General features: G+C 58.8%; 1 protein-coding gene across 1 annotated transcript in view; it reads left to right on the top strand.

Annotated features, from left to right (window-relative positions):
* The first annotated feature begins 445 nt into the window (after positions 1-445).
* FAM222A (family with sequence similarity 222 member A) overlaps positions 446-16,524 on the top strand; it is a 54,226-nt gene continuing 38,147 nt past the window's right edge. The window contains 1 exon segment of the mRNA XM_026515082.4: positions 446-524. The gene's annotated coding sequence lies outside the window, so the exon portion shown is untranslated.

Here is a 16,524-nt window from a genome sequence, read left to right as displayed (position 1 = left end):
CCCGGAGGAGACGACCCCCTCCCACCCCCAGGCGGACCGGGGGGCTGCGAGCAGCGGGCGGGCGGTCGAGCGAGAGGAAGCAACAAAGACAGGCTGCAGCTGGGGCCGGCGAGAGGGGCCGCGGCCGCCGGGCTCCTGGCGCGGGCGGAGAGGGCGCCCCGGGGAGCGGCGCGGGCCGAGCCGCAGCCCTGAGCGGGACCCCGAGGGAAGGCGCAGCGCCGCCCGCCGGACGCGGTGAGCACAGGTCCCGGCGAGGATGCGCCGCCTGAGCGCCCGTACGGCCCAGGTCCCGGGCGGGCACGACCCACACTGAGCGGAGAGACCCGCCACCCCGGACTTCGGACGGCGCGGGTCGGTGCCTGGATCACCCTCACCGACAGCGTCCCTTTCCACCCGGAGAGAGACATCGGCCCCCAAGGGGGGCTCCCTCAGGCAGCCTCTGCCACCTCTGCATGGCTGCGACCCGGCGAGCGGAGAGCCGTCGCCGCTGAGACCTGGTGCCCTTCAACGGCCTGGCTGATCTGGTGAGTTCCGCGGGGCGGGGTTCCGGGCTGGAGCTGGGGGCACTCCCTGGCGTCGGGGCAGCCGAATCGGAAATAAAGGGGCCCTGAGCTGTTGGGAATCCTGAAGCAGCGGTGCTCCTTGTCCCCCCTCCAAACCCTTTCCCTCACACACACAACTTGTCTAGACCGGCCAAGCGGCCGGAGTGGAGGTTGGGCTACCGTTGGGGGACTGCACGGTGCCCCGGGCGAGGCGTATGCCAGAGAGGAAAGGTCACCCCACTCCTAAAGCCAACAGACAAAGGTAGCAGCTCCGTCATCCGAAAATTCCCTGGGAACTCCCGCGTCTTGGAGGGCCAAGGAGGGGGGCATCCAGGATGGAACCCCTGGGGTGCTCCCAGGCAGCCTCTGAGATCCTCAGGGGACATCAGCTCAGAGGTGGATGTGGAGTCCAGCCACGCAGGTGGCAGCGTTTGAGGATTGTGCCCTCCAAGGCTAGATCAGAGCAGGGTCTCCCGTACAGCCCTCATTGCTCAAAAAAGCTCTTGGGGTCGGTGGGTTCCCCGGTGGGGCCACAGTGTGACGTCACTGTCAGACCTCTGACGTCACTGGAGTTGCCGTGGCGACGCGACTTGGTTTGACCCCGGGCCGGAGGGGGCGGGGTCGTGGTAACCAGGGGCGAGACTGGATGCCTCTGGGTAATGGAGGGGTGAAGACAGATTCCCCCCCCCCCAACTGCAGTCCTCTGACCTAAATCCCCAGCTCCTCCATGAGGTGGGGGAGGGAAGCAGTGCCAGCTGTCCCTGCTGATGCTCCTCCCCCCAAGGACAGGTGTTCAGCTTTGCCCATATAGCCTGGCACTGCCTGGGGGCTCAGGACTGCCAAACAGAGCAACTTTATGCTTTCAAAAGGGATGCTACGGAGGAGACCTCCTTGAACCCCACTATACACCCAGCCAGCAGGGTGAAGTTCCCAGGGTCCCTAGAGAGATATGCCCCCCCCCCCACCTTAAAAGAGGCCTCTTCCACTCAGGAGAAAGTATGTGCTCCCCCAGCCAGGGAAGGTGCAGAGGAGCTGCTGCCTCCCGCCCCTCGAGTGCAGGGGTTCCCCTGCTGCACAACCCCAAGACGAAGGGCCTTGGCCAAGCCTGGACTCCTGTCTGCCCCACTCTCCTTTTGCCGTTTAAGATGATTTTGACAGGCACAGTGTGGTGCTCATTAAGTGAATGGAGGGCAAATCAGGCCCGTCAGTGCCAAGGTCTGAAAAAGTGTGTCCCTGCCAGGGGCCAGCTTTGATGGGAGTCAGGCACTAGCCTTCTCTTCCCCACACCCCCCCAGCATGGACCCTGTGCCTTGTGAAGACCCAGAGAACCCCCAGCCAGTATCCTGCTGCTGGGTTCTTTGATTCGTCTTCTGAGTTCCTTCCAGCAATTGCTACTATTGTCGGATGTGGGTGAAAGTGCTGTGATCACATTTGGAGGTAAAGGTTAGAGAACTGTGGCACTGCTTCATTGTGGGGTGGGGTGAGAGCAGAGGGAGGTATGTGGGGGGGTCATTATGAGGAGCCAGGCCCCAGTCTCCATGCAGCCAGCATTTTTTCTCTTCTCCTACCAGGCTCTCTAGCTAGATTAACAGGTCAATAAATATCAGTGGCGCTGCTTTGGGGGGCTTGGCAGGGAGATGATATTTCCAGCTGAAATGGTGTCGTTAAACACACAGGCTTCCAAGGACAGAGCAACAGCAGATGGGGGGAGAAGTGGGAGAGGTGGGCAGAAGGGCTGTTTGCACTGCCTCTCGAAGCTTCCCAGTTTAGAAACAAACCCGGAGTGTGCGCCAGAGATCCGCAAACACAGGCGGTTGGAGGCCCTCCGTGGAGTATTTACACTTCCACAGCCAAAGCGGAGGGAAAGGCTGTCAGAATTGGGCAATTCCTTCTGTTCCCTTCCCTGGGTTTGGCAATAGCGTCGGGCGACGAGCAGGAGGGGATGCCAGCTTACCCGGCGTCTCCCCGGGTGCCAGGAATCTCATAGGAGGCTCTCAGGTACTGCCTGGAGTGGCTCGTGCACTGTGGCCCATTTTACAGATGAGGAAACAGGCTCAGGGGCTCAGCCAGGCAGCTGCAGGGCTTTGGCTCCGAAGTGCCGTGGCACCAGAGTCCCCAGGTGGAGGGGAGGCCTTACACCACTTGTTGGACAGAGCCCTTGCAAGAGTGGGGGGCTGTTGGCTATGGAGGGAGTCTGGCCTTACTAAGCTGCCTTCCCACGCTGTAACCTGGGTTTGAATCCTGCTTCCCCATTACTGACAGGATACTGTTGAGCAGAGTAGCGACTTTTGTGCTGGCCTTGTGGACAGCCTGCTCCCTTCACCCCGGCACCCCTTTCTCCAGCACTGGGGGAAGGAGGGTGGGGCGTGAAACCCGAAGGGTTGAGAGAGCTGGCCCCGACGCTCCTTGTCATCTGTCCCTCTGGCTTCCCTCAGGAAGGGGTGAGGCTGTACTTACTTACCCCAGGGACCCTCCAGGTGGAGAAGTCAAGGATGTAGATGGGTCAATGGCAACATTAGTAGACATGGCTCCTGACCAGCCTGAAGGTTGTCAAGGGCCCCCTAGGAGGGGTGCACTGTGACTCTTGGGACCAATAGGGATTGGCCAGGCAGAGGAGTGCAGAGAGTGTTCTGGGCATTGGGTGTGGCCTGTGCGTGCTGGGGTGTGCTGGATGAGGGGAAGGGGTGGCATGGGTGTGTCCTGGAGACTTAGGTGGATGGGAGAGGTTGAAGCAGGGGAGAGGATCCAGTTAGGGTTCCCTTAACAGGGATGGTAACCCTGGCCAGTCTCCTCTCTCAAGGTTAGCTCCCACCCACCCCAGTAATCCTTATCACTTGTCTAATTCCACCTAAGCTCGTAAGCTCACCATCCCCTCTCCCTTCTGAGCCTCACAGTTGCTCTGGCGAGGGCCTGGGCTGGCTTGCTTAACCCCCATTGGTGGGCTGTGGCTCATGGTTAACAGCCAGGCAATGGAATGGGTCCACCCTTGTTGGCTGTGTGACCTTGGGTGAGTAGCTTTGCCTCTCTGAGCCTCATCCTCAGAACAGGGCCTTGAATGGTTCTCCCCCTGCCTCCTGGAGCCAAAGATCAAAGACTGCAGGGTAGGCAAGGACCCATCCAGCCGCCCTCCACTGGGTCTCCCACCCACCTGCCCCGGGCACCCCACGTGGTGAGCACACGTGGCTCCCTCCCATCTGAGGTCCTACGGGGCTGGGGCCTGGCCAGTTCCCCCCGGGGCCCCCTCCACCTTCCAGTCCCTCACAAACCGGAGGAAGCAAGCGGAGCAGCTCATATTCATGAACCGTAATTCAATCAGGCGGCGATTCCTCTGGGCTCGGGGCGGGGGTGAGAACGAGGAGGCGCGCACAAAAGGGCCGCTTTATTACCTCCCGCGGGCCGGGAATTGCTGCTCTCCCCCAGCAGCGGCCGGAGCCTCCTTTATTGTGTTAACCCATTTGCGTGTCAAGAGCTATTGTGCGCTTTCTGCGCCTGGGCCGGGAGGACTGCGGGCGGAGGGCTGCACGCCGGTCGGTCACCTCCGCGGCGCCGCCCACCGCTCTGATTGGTTGCTAAGTGATTTGCATCCAAGGTAATCACTTTTATCTCAGAAGGATGTCGACTATAATTATAAGCTACTGACATCTTTTGAAATCTGCCTAATGACTATTTTAGTCTGCACGGGCTGGGGGTGGGGAAGGGGATTCTGGAGGCTGGGGTGGGCGGGGAGGAGGCTGGAAGGGGGATGGATTCCTTACACCTGGACCATTGATTCGTTAGTTGAGAAATATCGGAGTGCCTACTGCATGCCTCGAACAAAAGAGAGGTTCCGAGATCTGGCTTGCGTTTGTTCGTGTGGGCGGAGTTAGTACCATTTCAGAGATGGGGAAATAGAGGCCTGGAGGAATGAGCCGCCAGCTCAGAATCACGTAGGCAATAGTAAGTGGTTGGAACCGCAGTCTCTCTGACCCCCAGATTCATGTGCTGGCCTCCGGATGAGGCGCAGACAGAAATAATAGCGGTGAGCATTCCTGGGTAGAGGTCACCTGTGTGGTACCTCCCCAGGTGTATGTCATCACTAAGAAATGCACGTGCTGTTACTACCCCCATTTTACTGGGGAGGAAATGGGCACAGGGAGGTCACTTCCTTGCCCAAGGTCACAGAGCCAAGGAGGAGCACAAGTATGAAGTCTGTTGGTGGCCAGAAGTGGGGTGCAGGATGCAGCATGTCCAGTGAGAAGAGGATGAAAGAGTGAGCCTGGGCTCCAGCTTAGCCCATTTCCACCCCCTGGGTCCCCTCGGGTGCTGGGCATCGGGATGGCCAGGGCACCCTGCTGGCCATCATCTATGTGGCAGAGCTCTGAGCAATCAGGTGGCCCACAGTGTCCATGGGGAGGAAAAGGAATCTGCAACTAACTCGAATTCTGGTCAGAGCCAGAGCAGGGCTGGAGGAGAGACATAGAGAGGGAAAAACTGACCAGCTGGTCACGGAGGGCTTCCTGACAGAGGGGGCTTTTGCTCTTGGGCCTGAGGACTGGGTGGATCTGCCCAGTGTGGAGTAAATGATGATGTTGCTGACAGAGGGACTTTGAGATTCAAGGACATGACCAGGAAGGGCAGAGGGAGCTTATAAGAGGGCAGAGGTAAAGGGAGAAAAACTAGGAGAGTATGCAGGGCCTCAAGTGCTGAGCTAAGTACTTGATGTGTCTAGAGGAAGAACAACCTGAAACCAGCAAAGGAATCTGGGGGGTGGGGGTTGATGATCTGGGTGCCGTAGAGGTCAGTGTGGCAACCTTTGCAGGGCCTTGGGAGTTGCAGATTGGGATGGAACCCTGGGCTCCTGCACTCTCACTGACTGTGTCCTCAGGCAAGTCACTTTACCTCTCTGGGCCTCACTTTTCTCATCTGTTCAAGGAAGTAATAGCAGTTTTCTCCCAGGCCTGTGGGTGGGAGGAGCTTGCATGTGCAGAGTGCCCGGGTGAGTTTGAGCCCTTCAGAAGTGGGTGGGCTCACACACAGGCCCCAGCCAGTCACCCTGGCCCCACAGCAAACCAACATCCCAGCCACAGCAGCTGTTTGGGGCCCTGGGAGCCCCTGCCATTGTGCAGAGGGCACAAGGGACAAAGGCCTGGGAGGTCAGGGGGTAAGGCCGAGGCTGGCTGTGAACAGGCTCCTGGGGACAGGGACTTAATGATGCAGAGCTTAATGACCCAGAGTCGGGGGGGGGGGGCTCCCTTGGAGGAGGAGGAAGAGGAGGAGGGCGGTGGTCCAGCCACCAGCTGTCTGTCCCAGGATTCGCTGCCAAGGCAGGGGCAGCTGCCCCACGGGGTCCAGGCCTGAGCTTGGCACCGGGAGAGGCAGAGGTGGCAGGGCCTTCCAGCCTGCAGTCCCGGGGCCTGCATTTGGAGCTTGGCCCTGTCCCTCAGCATCTGTGCGACCTCCATCTCCTCATCTGTCAGATGGGCCAGGGGTCCACTTTGGAGGGCAGCTGTGAGGCTTGGCAGGAGCCCATAGCAAGTGGGCAGTAAACAGGACCAGCTCTTTTTACTCTTTATTCATCCGTTCATTCAGAGAGCTCAGTGCTGTGTGCCAGGCTCCCTGCCAGGTGCTGGGGACGCAAAGATGAACAAGCCCAGTTGCCTTAAAAGGTACTGAGGCCTCAGACACACCATCCCAGTGCAGTGGGTCGGTCACCACAGTACAAGAGTTCATAATGTCCAGGCCCTGTGCCAGGAGCAGGGGGACCGTAGTGAACAAGCCGCATATGGCCCCTGCCCTCTGGGGCCCCAGTCTCTCAAAGCATGCTAGGAAATCAGAGGCAGAAACTATTACTACCCACTGGGGTAGCCAGGGAGGGCTCCGTGGAGGAGGAGGAGCAAGGCGAGGAGGCATTTTCAATTGTCAGCTTTGGAGATTTCCGTCTAAACACCTTTGCCTATTATGGGAATCACAGGACACTGCCGGCCTCTGCCGTGCTCCAGACTAAGCTTCCTGTGTTGACATTTTGTTCTCTCATTTAATCCTCCAATGATTGTGGGAAGGGTATTTTTATCCCTGTTGTGTAAGCGAAGAAACTGAGGCTCAGTAAGGTAAAATGACAGCCCAGGGCCACCCGGCAGGTCAGCAAAATCCCCTTGGTTATCCGTGCAAGCTTCTGCCTGTCTTCCTCCTGTGAGGGTGCCGGGCTGGGGGGGGCGCTGGGAGGATCCTAGGGCAGGGGTGGAGGGGACCCAGTTCTGGGCCAGCTGTTTTCTTTATGAGATGCACAACCTTGAGCAAGTTACCTCCCACCCCAGCCCAGCCTCAGCTGCGTCCTCTCTACAATGTCAAGGATGGCAAATCTGTGGCAGGCCTGGCTTGCCTTCTACCGCTGTGCCCTTGGCAGACATCGCCAATCAATTGCTGCCCTCTTCGCCTGCTGAGTTCTTCTCCTGACCTTGGGTTCTTTCCAGGGCTCTGGGCAGGCAGCTCCAATCAATCAGTGGGGCCTGTGAGCTGAAGCCCGCTTGCCCGCCTGGCCTCGATGAGCTCAGAGGTCGCTCCAGCCCATCTCCATATGGTACCAGAATGAGGGACACTGGGGGATCTTCTCTGTGGATGTAGGTGATTCTACAGTCACGGGAGCTGTTAAGTGTAAGAGTCTGGTACGTTCCTCCAGCTCCCAGAGAGACCTGTGTCTGTGTGGCCCAGTGCACGCTCATTTCAAGTGCTCTGGGTGGATTCCAAAAGCTTTCCGCCTGCATAATAACAGCCTTCAGTGAGCTCTTCCTGAGAGCTCGGTCCTTCATGGATACCCTCTCATTCATCATTCTGCACAGCAACTGCAATGTGCCTCTTGGCACCTCTAGGAAGAAATCGTAACCCATTTTAGAGATGAGAAAATCGAGGCTCAGAGCCATTAAGCAGAATAAGGTAGTGCACTTTGCTGAGTGGCCGAGCTGACATTCACACTCAGTTCTCCCACAGCCTGAAGCAGGGCCGAGCGTGGCAGGGAGACAGGGCAGGCTTCCTGGAGGAGGTGTCGTTAAAGGCTTTAAAGCCTGGTGGGCTTCTGACAGGCAGAGCTGGACCTTCTAAGAAAGGGACGGGGCCCCCTCTGGGTGAAACGAACAAAATGAGAAGCAGCTCAGAGACAGGCGGGTGGGGGTGACCTAGTATGGGTCGAGGGACCAGTGTGTGGCTGGATGTGGCTGGAATATGGGGACATGGGGGACTGTGGAAAGAGCCAGGGCTGGTGTTGGCATTTGGACTCCATGATAGGGAGCCGTGGCAGCTCTTTGAGCAAAGGAACATTCCCAGCCCATCTCAGTGTATTTATTGAGCATTTCCTCGAACGCAGGGTGAGGCTAGCTGGTGCTCAGGGCTACTTCTGGCCTACCGGAAGCTTTAGCCTAGAGCAGTGTTGAATGAATAAGCGAACGAATGCTCACTGGACTGACGTGCTCTGACTTCCCAGTGGGCCCAGCTGCACTGAGGAGAGAGGCCAGAGGCCTGGGGTGGTGGCCGGGGGAGGGAGCCCCGCAGATCCTGGGGCCAGGGCTCCTCCCGGCACTCCACACCTCGCTGCCTGTCCCCACAGCCCCTCCTCGACCTTTCCGCGGGGCTATCCACGTGCCTGGCGGGCAGCCTGGACCCGGTGCTTGGGGGGATAAAAGATGAAGGTTCGTGACCATTTTTTAACTCAATAAAGGGAGAGACGAGCTGCAGGCTGCAGGCCGGAGATATAATTAGTTCGCAGCAGTGGCGCTTTCTTGATTTAGCTTCTGAGAGAACAAGACAAGGATGTTATACCCAATTAGCAGTAACATCCAGTCGGAGCCTCAATAGGTGAGATAACAAGCTATTTTTATGACTTTTCTTTCCCCGCTTGGAAGGGGCGGGGGGGGAGGGGGTATCAGGGCCTTATTTCTTTTCATCAGGGAACAATTATTAGCGATCGCAGGATTTCCCAAAGCCAAATGATGCATTTGTTAACCCAAACAAGCAAGGATCCCCGGGTGGCACCTGGGCGGGTGGGGGGGGGGAGGCTGGCAGTTTGAGACCAAGTGTAGTAGAAAGGGTGCAGGCCCCTTGCCCCCATTCTCGAAGCCCTCTGAAAAGGGTTCCAAAGGCAGAGCCTGTTGATTTGACAAGGGCAGCCCGGGCCCCTGAGACATATTCAGTGCCTGCCTTGATTTCCCTACCTGCTTCACGGAGCCAGGAGGAGGTTGGGCCGGTTCCCCTGTGGATGAGGAAGGAACCAGTGCTGCTGGCTCTTGGCAGTTCTTCCTGGCACCATTCTAGACCCTTCTGCCAACTGGGCCAGTGGTTCTGACTCCTCAGCCTCGAACCTGCAATGGCACTCTGCTTGCTGGACCCCCATTATGGCTCACACTGCCCGACTGCCCTCCTGCCTGTCCTCATCCCAGACCCAGTCTCTGGGAGGGCCGAGTGGTGATTAGCTCCTCTCTCTCCCCCCTCATTACTCCCACAGCCAGGGCACCCGGCACTGGCCAAGTCTCTGCTGGGCTGGGAAACCCTGCCAAGCCCCACCCCAGCTGCCTGGCCACACTCCGAGTCCTGGCGAGGGCTGGGGGATGCCCAGAGAGGGAGCTGGCATGGCTGTCATGACACCCCATCAGCTTGGGCCCCAAGCCCAGACAGGTTCCTGGGCCTCCGCCCATCCTGCAGAATCCAGCCCCACCCTGCCCCAAGTCCCATCTCCCTGTCAGTGTGGAACCCCACACTCGAGGTTCAAACAACTGACAAATCCAGCCATGCAAAGTGGGAGTTTAATTGCAAACAGTTTTTATGGATCATGGGCCCATCTGTGCCACCATATGCAAAAGGGAAAAAAAAATTCCCATTAAAAAAAAAAAATTCTCCCTGCCCCACACCCCAAACTGACTCCAAAGGAACAGTTGCCAAGGTTTTGCTGGCTGGAGCCAAGCACAGAGCAGGGACCCTTCCGGGGGGCTTCCTGCTGAGTGGGCCTGGCAAAGTCAGGGGGGCCGAGTGGGACAGGGGTGACTGCTGTTCGCCACTCAGTTTGCCTCTACCAACTGCCAGCATTTCCATCCCCCCAGGGGTCTTCCACAGCTCCGGGCCTTTGCACATGCCATGTAGCTGTCCAAGGACCCGCTATCCTTTCGCAGCCACCTCGCTGATGCTGTTTGGCTGGCCTCTACAGCAGGACTTGTCATGCAGTGCGGCTCTCCCCAGCGCTGATGGAAATGTGGGAAAGAGTGGTGTCGGGGGGCCCATAGATGAGGGACTTCCCTTTCCTGTCCAGCTGTCCAGGCCCTACAGATTGCCTTTCTCCAGGTGGTCCGTGCCTCCTGCCATGGTGGCCAGCCCGGCTGGGCAGGTGAGCCCCACTCGTGGGGTCGGTGCTCCTCGGACCCTCAGAAGGGGCTTCCCCCTAGGGCCCAAGTGGGCTGGTCATCAGGCGGTCTGAGAGGACTCATCTCTGAGGCAGCTTGCCGGGGTTCGATTGCTGGGCCACCTCATCCCGACTGGGAGACTTCATTTCTCCCTTGCTGTGCCTCAGTTGCTCCCTCTGTAAAATGGGGAGAAGTCAATGGGGTAATGCATCCAAAGCGCATCTGTTATCTGTCATAACTTTTCCTTAAGGGAGGGTCTTGGCTTTTGTTCAGTGATATCCTCCCAGGTTCCCCCCCCCCGGCCTTTTTTTTAATTTTTTTTTATTTGTCAGAGAGAGCAGGCACAGGCAGGGGAAGCAGCAGGCAGAGGGAGAAGCAGGCTCCCCACTCAGCAGGGAGCCTGATGCGGGGCTCAATCCCAGGACCCTGGGATCATGACCAGAGCCGAAGGCAGATGCCACTGACTGAGCCACCCCAGCAACCCTCCTTTTTTTTCTTTTTTAAGATTTTATTCAATTGCATTTGTTGAGAGAGAGAGAGCGAGTGCTTGTGCATGAGTTGGGGGAGGGGGCAGAGGGAGAGAGAGAATCTCAAACAGGCTCCGCATTGAGCACGAAGCCTGATGCGGGGCTCGATCTCACAACCTGAGATCATGACCTGAGCCGAAATCAAGAGTTGGCAGCTTAACCAACTGCGCCCCCCCCCCCAGGTGCCCCTCCTCCCAGGTTCCTAATCAGGACACTTGATATTTACTGAGTGGACGTGTGAGTGAGTGAGGTATTTGGAGGACGCTCCAGGAGGAAAGGGGACACAGGCTCTTGGCTGGAGAGAGACTCAGGGTTTTTACACCCATTCTGTTGGAGTCCAGGAACCAGTCTGCAGCCTGCGGGGGTTAGGAACTCTGTTCTGCAGATGAGGAAAACGGACTCAGACCAAGGCGCTCTCCCAAGGTTGTGCAGCTGGTACTGGAGCGCTGATGTGTGACTCTGGCCAAGTCCCTGCTGCTCACGTCATAGGTGAAGGAGGATAGGCCTGGAGCGGGGATGGGATTTGGCCAAGGTCACATGGCAAAGAAATAGCTGCCAACATTTGTGGGGTCCTTCCTTCCCCACGTCATAAGATGAGGCACCTGAGGCCCTCCAGCCTCAGAGTCAGGTCCGCCAAATCCCATGCCTCTCCCCTCCTTCCCCCTTCCCTCCCTCTGCCCCAGGTCTGCACCCAGGATCCCTGTGCCTGTGGGTTTCCCCATCAGCTTCTGAGCTGGGGGCTCAGTGTGTGCCCACAGCCAGGCCCCACGCGGGGGGGCGCTTGGTGCAGCCCTCCCGCAACAGGTAGCAGGGAAAAGGGGGACCCCTGGGCTCCGGGCAAGCACAGCCCGGTCAGACCCCTGGCAGGAGCCCAGGCCAGGCACCAGGCAGCCGATTCCCCGCCCGGCAGTGATCACCAGCTCCCGTTGTAATCATTAAAACTATTAGAAGGAAATGTTCGCTTGAAGCAAATGTCAGGCGCCGAGTTGTGCTTTGTAAACGCTCACAATTAATGCCAATCAGGCCCGGAAAAAAGCCGGCCCGGAATCCTGTCTGTTTCGTCTCATTTGTCAGCTGGTGCCGCTCCATGTTGCACATTTTCATACAATTGCTATAAACATAAAAGGGAAACTCCACAGTGTTCCTGGGCGCCCGGATGGTGTGCGCTGACTTAATTACTTGGTATTCCGCTGCTCACTTGGCCGCCCCGAGCGGGTGGGAGAGAGAGAAGGGGGACTTTGTGCAGCAGGGTGAGGGCTCCTGGAGGTCAGCCAGGGGGATGGGTCAGGCTCCAGGCTCGGGTCTCCCGCCCCACCCTCTGCCGGCCGCATGGCCCACCGGCCCCCCGAGCCGAGGACGCCCGTAAGATGAGAAAAGACTGCCGAAATATGTTCGCAGCCTCCTCAAGCAGAAAAGAGGAAGCGAGAGTCCACCAGACTTGGCCTTGAACCCTGAGTCCCAGTCCTGGAGTGATCCGTCAGGTTTATCGCCCTCCTCCTGTGTGGCTTGCCAGCTGGGCCTCAGTTTCCCCATCTGTGCGTTAGGACTAATAGCTTAGTGGTGAGGCGTTCAGGCTTACTGGAGGCTGCGCTAGTCCCCAGGGCACGAGAGGAGTCTCGCAGCTGGAAATGGTGCTGGGATTTGGACCTGGCTCGCCGGGCTCCAGAGCCTGTCGCCGTTATGCCACCCTGCTGCGCCCTCTCAGCGTGGCAGTGGGGTTGAAAGGAGATGTTGGACCTGAGAGCCCTAGGACACAGTCGGTGCTTTCATAAATAGTGCTGTTGTCATCCACCCCCTGCAGAGGGGCTCAGCAGGAGGGGGCGCACCCTGGCCTGAGGGTCAGCACCGGCATGTGTGGATCTTGCTGGATGGAGGGGTCTGCAGGAGGTGCCGTGCCCCCTCCCTCTCCAGGGGGTTGGACCCACCGGGCTTCCAGGGTGGGGCTCCCCCAGTTACCACTAATCTGCCCCTGCGGTGCTGTGTGTTAGGCCCTGCATCACCTGAGCCCTCGGTAGCCCCAAAAGGTGGGCATTGTCTCCATTGTACAGATGAGAAAATCGAGGTCCAAACCGACCTGAGGTTACACAACTGTGGGCACCTGGAGCCACGTTCAGGTTCATCTGCTCCAAAATCATCTTCCCACCTTCCTAGCCACCTCCCCATCGTGGCCTGGACGTGAGGCCTTGCCACACATTATGAACCCACCCCAGCACCCTTTTGAGCTCTCTCACTCTCTGCAGGCGGGGTCTTCTAAGGCCAGGCTGGCTTGGCGGGGACACACCGGCCTTTGTGTAGGCTCGGGTAGGCTCGGGCCAGGCAGGGCCGCCAGCAGAGTGGGGAGAGGGCGGTGCGGCCCAGCCGGCCAGGGATAAATGCTCAGAGCAGGGAATAGAGGCCCCTTTGTGTGGTGCTCAGTGGGGGAGGGGATGCTGCCAGCTGCCACCCTGTGTGACCGGGGAGGCCCGAGCCCTCCACAGAGGTCTGCCGCCACCCCCAGGGGACTGGCCAGGGAGCCTGTCATCTCCCCTGCCGCCACCTTCCACCATGATTTGCCTACTCTTGTTTTCTGGAACCTCTGGCTGCTAGAGGAGCCAAGGGCAGTCATTAACCCGGTTGGCTGTAGGCCTACTGTGTGCCAGCGCTGGGCCAGACGCTCCAGGAACCCTGCAGGGAAAGGGCAGTAGTCCCATTACAGATGAAGACAGAGGCTCAGAGAGGACAGGGGACTCGTCGTACTCCCAGCTGCTCGCGGGGCCAGTATTTGTGGCTCTTCAACACCTTTTCTTTCCATGGAGTTGTTCCGTGTGCCCTGCTGGTCTCGGTCCCGGGACCCAGGGCTGTGACTTGAGGTGGCCGTCTCCATTGCCCAGGTGGCTTCGGGAAGGCTTCCAGCTGCCTTTGTTCCCTAGGCAGGCACCAGGCATCCATTCTGTCCCTCCGTCGTGCCAGGCTCTGTGCTCGCAGCTGTCTCTTTAGTGGGGATTGAGGACAGGACCTTGTGGGGCGCCGCTGTACCCGCTAAACTTTCTGAGTCTCAGTCTCCTTAGCTTCAAAATGGGAATGAATAGAATCTACCGCTGGGAGCACGGGTGAGGTCCTGAGCCGAGAGCCTGAACGTGCTCGGGCTGTGCGAACATGGCCGCGCTCTCTGGCGTCCCTCCCCTCCCCTGGGAGAGGTAAGAGGACAGGCCAGGGCAGTGTGCAGGTGGCAGGCATGTGGGCTAAGTCTTAGGAGCATAAACACACGGCAGGGGGCCCTGCCGCAGCCCCACTTTACAGAAGGGAAGACTGAGGCTCGGATAACCGAAGCGACGTGGCAAGGGTCCTGAGAACACAGGGAAGGTTGTTTCCCGGAAGGCCCGGCCCTTCATCTCTACCTGACCTCCACCCAGCCCATTGGGCAGCTGTCCACTGTAGACACCGACCAAGTCCCCTCTGTGCTGTGGGAGGCCCAGAACACCGACAGGCAGCCCCAGAGGCCACTTGGCTTCCCACAGCATATCGTAGCAACCTGGGACCCCTGCTCGCGCCCACTAGGCCATTCCCTCCTCTGTGCCTTTGTCAGCCCGGGGCGTCCACGGCGACTGCCTTCATTGTTCCCCTTCCCAGCACACACGCTTGCACGCACGCACACGCACCCCAGTACACACATGCCTCCCTTCTCTGCAGAGTAAGGCCAGCCCTCCTCTCCCCTAGTTGTCTTCCATCCCGGTGGGGCTTGGAGTCCCCCTTGGGGTCCCGCACCCTGCCTCCTGCCGCCGGAGCCCCAAGCCTTTCCACCTCTCCCAGCTCTTCTGCCACAGTGTGGCGCATAGTAGGCTGTCTGTGAAGTCCGAGATAGAGACGCAGCCCCAGCCTCAGATCCCTGGTCCCCGCCCGATGGAAGAAAGGGATGCGAAACCTATCAGAGACAAGCTGCTTGTCCCGGGATGGGATCCAGTGCAGGACACCTGGGGAGCAGGAAGCTCCCACCCCAGCCTACCCTACTCTCCAGAAGGGAGCCGACCCTTCCACACCCGGCCCGCTCCCGAAATCTCCGCCGTGTTATTTCAGTCCTGCCAAGGCGAGGCAGGGCCTTCACGGATGGGGAAGGAGCCTCAGGAAGGCAGATACTGGCTCAGCCATGCAGCTTTTGAGGGCAGAGCCTGGTCCGAGCCTCAGATCATGCGACCTCAAAGCCCATGCGCTTCTCCGGGGTGGAAAACTCAGGTGCCCACAGGGGCCGAGCAGGTGACGTGAGGAACAGAGCAGCTGCCGCTGGGCCTCGTGGGAGTGTGGGCTCAGAGGTTCCAGAGCCGCCAGTTTTACTTTGTTTTCAAGACCAACCAGACAATGAGAATTTGGGGTGAAATCTTAGTTTTTCTTGTCGTTTTAATATCGGCAACCATGCCCCAAATTTTTTTTTTTTTTAACTGCAGCAAACAGGGCGAAGAAAAGATATTTGTGGGTGGGATTTTGCGCCCTTCAGGGATATGGTGTTTTCTGGGCGGAGAGCGTGAGGTGGGTCCCAGGATGTCACGCCTTCTCCGTCCCCAGCCAGCAAGAGCCCCCAGAACCCAGCGGCAGCTCCATGCACCCCTCGAGACACCCCCAGACGCCGCCTTCCCTGCCAGAGGCAGGAGGCAGGGCCCAGAGCCCCGCAAGGGCACCACCCAAATAGCTATAATCAGCAGCCTCGCCAAGACTTCAAACTCACCCAATTATCCTGCGAGGGAAAAAAAACACAAAATGAAAACAAATTAACATGTTTGCATAGAAGCCGCTGCAGCAACAGACACAGCCGTGCGCGCGCACGTGCCGGCGCATGTCCCAGTAGGGCCCTGAGCCGCCGCCGCCGCCGCCCCCTCCCCAGGCCCGGCACCCCCTGGCAAGGCTGGGCTGGGCCTTGCCAGTCTGTGCCCACTGCCCTGAGCCAAGACGTGCCCTAGGCCCAGCGACCGGATTGTCCCCAAACCTGACCAGGCCCTGTCTCAGTCCACCAGCCTTCGGGTTTTTCTCTTTTTCTTTTTCCAATTTAATAACACGTGAAATTCATTGTGTGCTACAATTCAGCCTCGTTGTCCTGTGCCCTTCCTTCTGATGGGGACATAAGCACAGAGAGGTTAGTTGACCTGCCCAAAGCTACACAGCCGGTGAGTGGAAGAGCCAGGGTTTAAAGCCAGATAGGCCAGCTCCAGAGTCCTCGCTGTAACCGCGACACCTCTGTGGCTCCCTCTGGTCTGCCGATGATGTGCCAAGACCTCAGCCTGGCCTTCAAGACCACTACCCCCACCCCATGTTCTCTTCGACGGAAGGGCTGGGTGTGGTGGTCGTGATCGCCGAGCCACATGGATATGGGTTCAAATCCCTGTTCACCAGTCCCTTACTGGATGGCTTTGGGCAAGTGGCTTCACCTCTCCGTGCCTCTGTTTCCCCCCCTGGAAGATTGGGATGATAATCGTCTCTACCTCAGGGAAGTTAGAAGATTCAGTGGGTGAACAACTGTGAAGTACTGCCTCTGGCATCAGCCTGTGGGCTGGGGTTCCTCCGCAGAGTACCCTCACACCCCCACACTGCTGTTCAGTGAGCCCCACAAGGCCTGGCTCAGAGACTCAGTAAGCCTGCCAGGTGACTGCTCTGTGTGGTGCCTGAGCACACGGTCAAGGGGCTGAGATGCCCCCCTTCCTCCTGGGAATGACTTCTTCCCTGGGCTCCCCTGAAGCTCCATCTGACCAGGGTAGGGGTTGCTGGGCATGTGCCTTACCGTCCCTGCTGTGTCTGAGGCTCTGGGTCCCCGTAGCCCCCCACCACAGGTGGTGCTCAGGCAACGTGTTGTGGAGGGAGCCACTCCCACTCTCACCTGGGCGCACGTGGGGCTTGTCCCCAAGAGTTGAGGATAAACTGTGCTGGAAGGAGTTGGGATTTAGGTCTTGAAGCTCAAGGGTCCCCAGGCCAGGGCCGCACGTACCTCCCAGTCCCCTCGCCCTGCTTGCATGGCCATGGACACATCCCTTCACCTCTTGAAGCCCCTTGCTGTCCCCTCTGGCCCTTGACGGTGAAAGCTGAGGGTGGGCGTTGCCAGCACGGTGGGCCCCCAGTGAGTGCGGGATTGCAGGA

Source organism: Ursus arctos, unplaced genomic scaffold, assembly GCF_023065955.2.
Source record: "Ursus arctos isolate Adak ecotype North America unplaced genomic scaffold, UrsArc2.0 scaffold_34, whole genome shotgun sequence".
Lineage (NCBI taxonomy): Eukaryota > Metazoa > Chordata > Mammalia > Carnivora > Ursidae > Ursus > Ursus arctos.
The sequence above is the reverse complement of the archived record's forward strand: the minus strand, read 5'-3'. Positions and strand labels throughout refer to the sequence as shown.